This window comes from Martes martes (genome assembly GCF_963455335.1).
Source record: "Martes martes genome assembly, chromosome: 14".
In the NCBI taxonomy this organism is placed as follows: Eukaryota; Metazoa; Chordata; class Mammalia; order Carnivora; family Mustelidae; genus Martes; species Martes martes.
This window is the reverse complement of record NC_137902.1, coordinates 1,244,802-1,251,857: the sequence shown is the minus strand read 5'-3', so window position 1 is coordinate 1,251,857 and position 7,056 is coordinate 1,244,802.

The window sequence follows — 7,056 nt, the reverse complement described above, 5'->3', positions numbered from 1 at the left end:
ATGACATGCCCAAGGGAAGAAGAGGCACCCGCCGAAGTTGCCCGGGTGGCTCAGGGGGCTAGAGACGCGGTGATCACGCTCTTTGCCAAGTGTGGGCCGCAGGGAAGGAGCCCGCTGAGTGGTGGCAGGGGGAGGGGAGCAGGCTCTCGGGTGCTCCCGGGGCTGGAGGCAGCCGTGGAATGACACCCCGGTGCAGCCGGACACACACTTGGGAACCACAGTGGCTCCTCCCGGACTGGAGGCCAGGGACTGACGGAGCAGGTTTCCCCAGAGGGCGCATACGGGGCCCGGAGGCCAGGGCTGGAAACAGGGCCGGGAAGGGTATGAGGACGGGAGCCTGGGTGCCCAGGGCGGAGCTGGGCTGCCCACAGCCTGCGCCCGGGATTCCCGCCAGGGTCGTGCCCTTGAGCTGGAAGCCAGCACCCCCCTTGGAAGGACAACAACCAGCTGCCAGTGGTTTGCAACCCAGGACTGGGGGACGGTGCATCTGGCTGGAAAGACCCTGCATGGCCACGGGGGCCGAGGCCCACCTGCCCAGGAGCCCGGAGCGTGGTGTCACTCCCCGCTGAGAATGAGCGCTGGGCTTGGGCAACAGCAGAGCTCTCCCGAGCCTCTGGAAGTGACTGGCTGGGAATGGACACACACATGTCCCCATTCCACATGCACCTCCCCGGTCAAGAGTCTCATTTCTCCTTCTTTGATTTCCCTCCCTTCACGTCCTTGACCACCTGGAACCGCAGAGGCGTTCTTCCACCAGGCAGCTCCCAGCATCCAGGGATTAAAGCGAGTGCCCGGCCCCCACTCAAGGCTGTGTGAGTACAATCCACAGCACACTGTCCACAGCCACACTGTCCCGTCCACGGCCACACCGTCCACACCATCCCATCCACTGGCACACCGCCCATGCCACACTATCCACACCATCCCATCCACGGCCACACCGTCCACACCATCCCATCCACGGCCACACCGTCCACACCATCCCGTCCACAGCCACACCGTCCATGGCCACACTGTCCACACCGTCCCATCCACAGGCACACCACCCATGCCACACTATCCACACCATCCCATCCACAGCACACTGTCCACAGCCACACCGTCCCGTCCACGGCCACACCGTCCACACCATCCCATCCACTGGCACACCGCCCATGCCACACTATCCACACCATCCCATCCACGGCCACACTGTCCATGGCCACACCGTCCACACCATCCCGTCCACGGCCACACCGTCCATGGCCACACTGTCCACACCGTCCCATCCACAGGCACACCACCCATGCCATACTGTCCACGGCCACACGATCCACCCCACCCCATCCACGGCCACATTGTCCACAGCCACACAACCCACGGCCACACTGTTCACACTGTCCCATCAGTGGACACACTGTCCACGGCCTCCTTGCTGGCACCCTTCTCACCACCCCTCCCCGCACGAAGGTGGAGTCGAGGTGCCCCTGGACGCCTGCCCTCCACACCCACAGCCACTTTCACTCCTTAACTTTATCCCTCCGGGGAAAGAGGAGAGAGGCGTGGGGCTTCTCACCCTGTGTAAGAAAGTTGTGCAGCTTGCCTCCTTCCTTCCCGATGGCCTCCTTGGACCTCCCTGGACCAGCCTCCGCATTTTCCCACCGCTGCCATCCTGTCCGGTGTGCGGCCCACGCCGCTCTCGTGCGCGGCGCCTGGATCTCTTCCGGAGCCCTCTTGGTGTCTGTGCTCATCCTTGGGGAGGGAGCTGGCCGCTGGTCCACGAAGCTGGCTGAAAGATGTCCTCTGTCTCTCCCGACCCAGGGGACCATCAGTTCCCTTGGACACTCTCCTTGTGCCCCTTAGGAAGTAGAGTGGACCAAGCAGGCTGCTGGGCAGCTCACGTGCCTGCGTGCTCCGTCTGGCCTCGGGATCCGGCCCCTCTCTGGCTATCCCCAGCAGAAGCTGGCTGAAGGGCTGCCCTGAGGGGCCCTGTCGTCCTGCCCATAGGACAGCTCCAAGAACGGGACTTCTGCCCGAGGCCCTGATAAAGGGGAAACACCGAGAAGGAGAGAGAGAAATTCCCACCCCCACATCGTTCCCACCAGCATCTTCCAGTGATGGCCATCATAAGCCCTCCCTTGGAGACGGGAGGATCCCGTGCTGGGAACACAGGGGACGGCAGCGTGGAGGGCCCGAGGGGGACGCGGGGGACGGCAGCGTGGAGGACCCGAGGGGGTACTGTCCTGAGTCCTTCAGTGGCCCAAGGGCAGGCCTGTCCCTCACAACAGATCCTGCCTCTGGGCGGTCTGAGTCCTGGGTTTTTAAAAAGGCGAGTGGGCCCCACCTTCCCCGCGTGGCCTCCTAGAGGCGGCCGGGGCTCCGGACCCACCTCCCTGCATGCTCATGGGGCTCCGTGTCCTGTAAGGCGTCAGGTTCCCCGGAGATCTGGGGCAGCCTCTTTTGTGTTTCAAACGTCTGAGCTCAGTCGCGGGAGGGAAGCCAAGGCATCTGGGGCGCTGCCCCTGTTGTGACTCCCGTGCACTGCTGTGCGCGTTGTAACGGGGACCCACTCGCCCGTGTCGCTTGTATCCATTTGATGTCCCCCGGGAAGATGCCCCAGAAGGGTCCTGGGGACGAGGGTGAGGCCGGGGCCGCTGTCCACCTCCTCCCCTCGCCCAACCCTCCTCCACGCGTGGGCAACCAGCCTCTGACGCGTCCCGGACGCATGGTGGAAAGAGGCTCCTGCATAAAGAACCGCCCCGCAGGGTTTTCCCTCCCTGCCGAGCACCCCCGCGCGCCCCTCCGCCGCCCCCCCCGCCGGCTCGCGGCCGCCCCCTGCTGCCCAGTGACCGCGCGGGAGGGGGAGCCGTGGCCTAGATGCCGGCGGCAGCTTTATTCCCAAGACACCGGGGAAGATCGTGGGCGGCCCCAGCGGGCGGCTAGAGGGACGCGTGCAACACAGCGACATCGGCGGGAGGTAGGGGCACGTTCGGGAGCCTTCCACAGCGTAGCACGTCGCGTCCACGTACACCAGCGTCAGGCCAAGAGGTCAGACGGCTGCTCCGGGACGTGGGGCCGGGCTGGCTGGGGGGGCACTGGGAACACTCCGGGGACGGTCACGTTCCGTGTCCTGGGGGTGGGGGCGGGGTCCGCAGTACACAGACGGACCCCACAGGCCAAACTCACCCCACCGGACCCCGGAGCTTCTCTTTACCGCTCTCCCCCAGAAAGGAGCTAGAGACGGATCTGGAACGCGGGGAGAGATGAGCGAGTTGCAGTGTTCACGGGGCCGGTCCTGCGTCTGCGGCTTCCTTGGAAACGCATCACAGAGTAAGGGGGGTGGGGGGTGGACGGGGACGGCGGTCCTGGTAAACCCGACCCTGCGACGTGCGGATCCCAGAAGCCGGGCGCGGATGGACGCGTGGCCACGCTCGGCTCTTCGGCTTCCCTAGATGTTGGGGAAGGAAAACACAGACTTTCTTTACAGACGGTAAAGGGCGAGAAAGGTGTCTGTCTGTCACGGGACCTCAAGACGTGTCCTCCCGCCACGGAGCGCACGGAACGAGCAGAGCTTTCCCGGGACGGCGCGGGCGTGAGCGCAGGTCGGCTGGGGGCAGGAGGAGCCTGCCGCGCCCGTGCTGCCGTGGGGTCCCCCGGCTGACCTCAGGGACACTTCCCCTGACAGGCTCTGCCTTTGTCCGGGGCCGCGGGCGTGTGTTCGTCCCGGCCTGTCCCCGCATCTGCTCCCGTGGCTTCCGGACCTTCTGAGGCACCCGGCGGCCCCCGTGCGGCTCCGGAGAGCGAAGGCCCGGGGGGAGAACAAGCCCTGGGGGGACTGTGTATGCAGACAGACGAGGGTTCCCGCGGACAGACAGACAGACACAGCTTTCGGGACATAAGACAGTCATTTCAGGCCCCCGGCCGTCCCGCGGGAGCAGAGGAGGACAAGCGGCCACGTCAGGCAGGAGAGAACCTCGTCACACGAGGGACAGCGGCTCAGGGACGCGACCCCCAGGGCTGGTTCCGAAGGGAAGACGGACCCTGGACGGGCCCTGCAGCGTCCGGACCCTGTGAGCCCTCAGCTCCGGGACCCGCCGGAGCCAGAGCACCCACCGACGGCGCCGACCCGGGCCGGCCTCGTGACGCGGCCCCGCGCTCGTCGCCTTCGGACGCCTCCTGCCCGGTTCCATGCTGAGCGCCGTCCGCGCAAGGCCCTGGGGACGAGCTGCCCCCTCGGCTCACACCCTCCCCCCCAGCGTGGTTGTCGCTTTGGGAAGGCGCCCCGGTGCTCTCCTTCCTTGTTGCGGGGAAAACCCTTCCTTTTCCTGTTCTCTGGCTTGGTGGCGTCTCTCCGCTCGACGCCCCCCAGAGGGACCCCAGTCCCGGGTGACAGCTATGGTCTCGGGTGGGCTCGAGGGCGTCGAGGAGAGGGAAGAGCAGGCCCCGGTCGCCGGTAGCGTGTGACGTGCACGCCCCGTGTACAGGCGTGTACAAAGTGCCGCAGAGCGGGCCTGGGGTCGGTCCGGACCCCGTGGAGCTGTAGGGACGTGAGCAGGGTCTGTGGGGTGGCTGAGGGGGTCGGAGGCTCAGAGCCGGGGCATGTCTCCTGGGCAGACGAGTGCATACATGGGGCCACTCCATAGTGTTTGTTGACGAAGCAGAGCGAAAGGCCCGTGCCTGGGCACAACCAGGAAAGGGCGGGGTCTCCGTCAGCTCAGTCCCCTGTAACAAATCACCACGGACCCGGCAGCCTCAACAATGGATCCCACGGCCTGGAGGCTGGGAGTCGAGTCCTGGGGGGCCCCCGTTCCTCTGCAGAGGCCTGACTTCCCGCCGAGTCTCTCGGGGGGGAGAGAGACAGGGAGCCGCTCTCTGGGGAAGCTTGTGGGCCACCCATCCCGTCATGACCTCATGACCTCACCCTCATGACCTCAGCCACCCCAGCAACCTCCCAAAGACCCCACCCCAGGGAGAGCGGGGCAGCACGCGCTTTCCTCCCACAACAGAAGCTAGAAGGGGGGTCGGCGCCCGTTAATCAAATCTTGAGTTTTATGCCAAAGAGGATTGGTATTGACGGTGACAACAGGACAACAGGCGGGTGTGGGGGCACCTGTCCTTCTGGGTAGACGGTCGGCCTCCGGTTCACAGTTGAGAAATCCGGGCACCACGGGGCGAGTGTCCTGGTGGCCGGGAGGAAACAGCAGAGCTGGGCTTGCGACCTCGGCCACAGGCTCCTGAGCCGGTGGCCGGACCCGTCAAACCACCGGGGCAGCAACTGCCGATTAGGACCTGGGGAACGTGTCCCTCAGTAGTGCCCTCAGAGAGGATGCTGGTGGGGGCGAGGTCGCGACCGCAGGTCTGGGCTCCTGAGCCCGCTCAGGTGGTCGGCTGTAAGCTGTTAGCTCTGTGGATGCTTCTGGTTACCTGACTTCCAGAATGTGTGCGTCTTTTCAAGAAACCTAACCCGGAAACATTGTGTGCATTTATAAGAAACTGAATGCAATTAAGTGTAGCTTCATTTATTGATCTACCCGTCCCTCCCTCCGTCCGTCCGTCCTGCCTTCCATCCGTCCATGCTTCCTTCCAAAGTTCTTGAGAAAGTAACTTTAAGTTAAGTCAGAAACAGGAGAAAAAGTGTTTCTCTCAGCTGCGACATTTGCTTCACGTAGCTGGGAGACGTGATCTTAGACGTATATGCATTTAGGAATGTGATGTCTTCATGATTAATTGACATTTTTATCATTCCAAAATACCCATTTTTAATCTCTGGGAATGCTCTTTATCTTGAAGTCGGCGCTGTCTGACGTGAGTGTAGACATGCTGTGGGTGTAGACATGACATGGGTGTAGACGTGACACGGGTGTAGACATGATGTGGGCGTAGACGTGACGTGAGTGTAGATGTGACGTGCGTGTAGACGTGACGTGGGTGTAGACGTGACACGGGTGTAGACATGATGTGGGTGTAGACGTGCCGTGGGTGTAGACGTGCCGTGGGTGTAGACGTGACGCGGGCGTAGACGTGACGTGAGTGTAGATGTGACGTGCGTGTAGACGTGACGTGGGTGTAGACGTGACACGGGTGTAGACATGATGTGGGTGTAGACGTGCCATGGGTGTAGACGTGACGCGGGCGTAGACGTGACGTGAGTGTAGACGTGACGTGCGTGTAGACGTGACACGGGTGTAGACGTGCCGTGGGTGTAGACGTGCCGTGGGCGTAGACGTGACGTGCGTGTAGACGTGCCATGGGTGTAGACGTGCCGTGGGTGTAGACGTGACGTGGGCGTAGACGTGACGTGAGTGTAGACGTGACGTGCGTGTAGACGTGCCGTGGGTGTAGACGTGCCGTGGGTGTAGACGTGACGTGGGCGTAGACGTGACGTGAGTGTAGACGTGACGTGCGTGTAGACGTGCCAGACTCCAGACTGGCGGTTTCCCTTTCCTCTCCTTTTACTCCCGAACTGTGTTTTTCTCGTAAGTAATACGTCACGAGATCTCACTTTGTGCCCGTCTCTGACGATGTCTTTCAGTTGGGGTATCCGTGCATCTACGTTATTTGACTACTGATGTGTTCGGACTCAGCCATCTCTGTACTGGGTTTCGCTGATCTCATTCGCCCTTTGGTTCTTTTCTTTTCTGCCCGCTCTGCAGGTAGGAGCAGACGTCAGAGGCTGATCTAGACACCAGGACACACCTTTAAATGATCAGAAACAGCGTGTCATTTAACAAGGAAAACGGTGAGAAGCTTCGAATTATTCTTTCATTTCTAGCCCTCGTGTTCATGCCAGCACGTCCCATATTTACTTGTGTAAGTGACATAGACCTTACCTTCTAGGACATTCTCGTTTGACGCCGTCAGCGGCCTTTCAGAAGAGGTGACGCCGTATAGTGCGTGCACAGTGTTTAAAGATCCTTCATACACTTAGACCCTTTGCCGTCTCTGGCGTCGCCCCTTCCGAAGAATGAAGATTCTGTCTGCTATCATCATGTCTCCTTCCCGCAGAACCTCTCCCAGCGTGTGCGTGGGGTGGGTCTGCTGCGGACACATTCCTTCCGCCCTCTTCTGTCTGAAAAT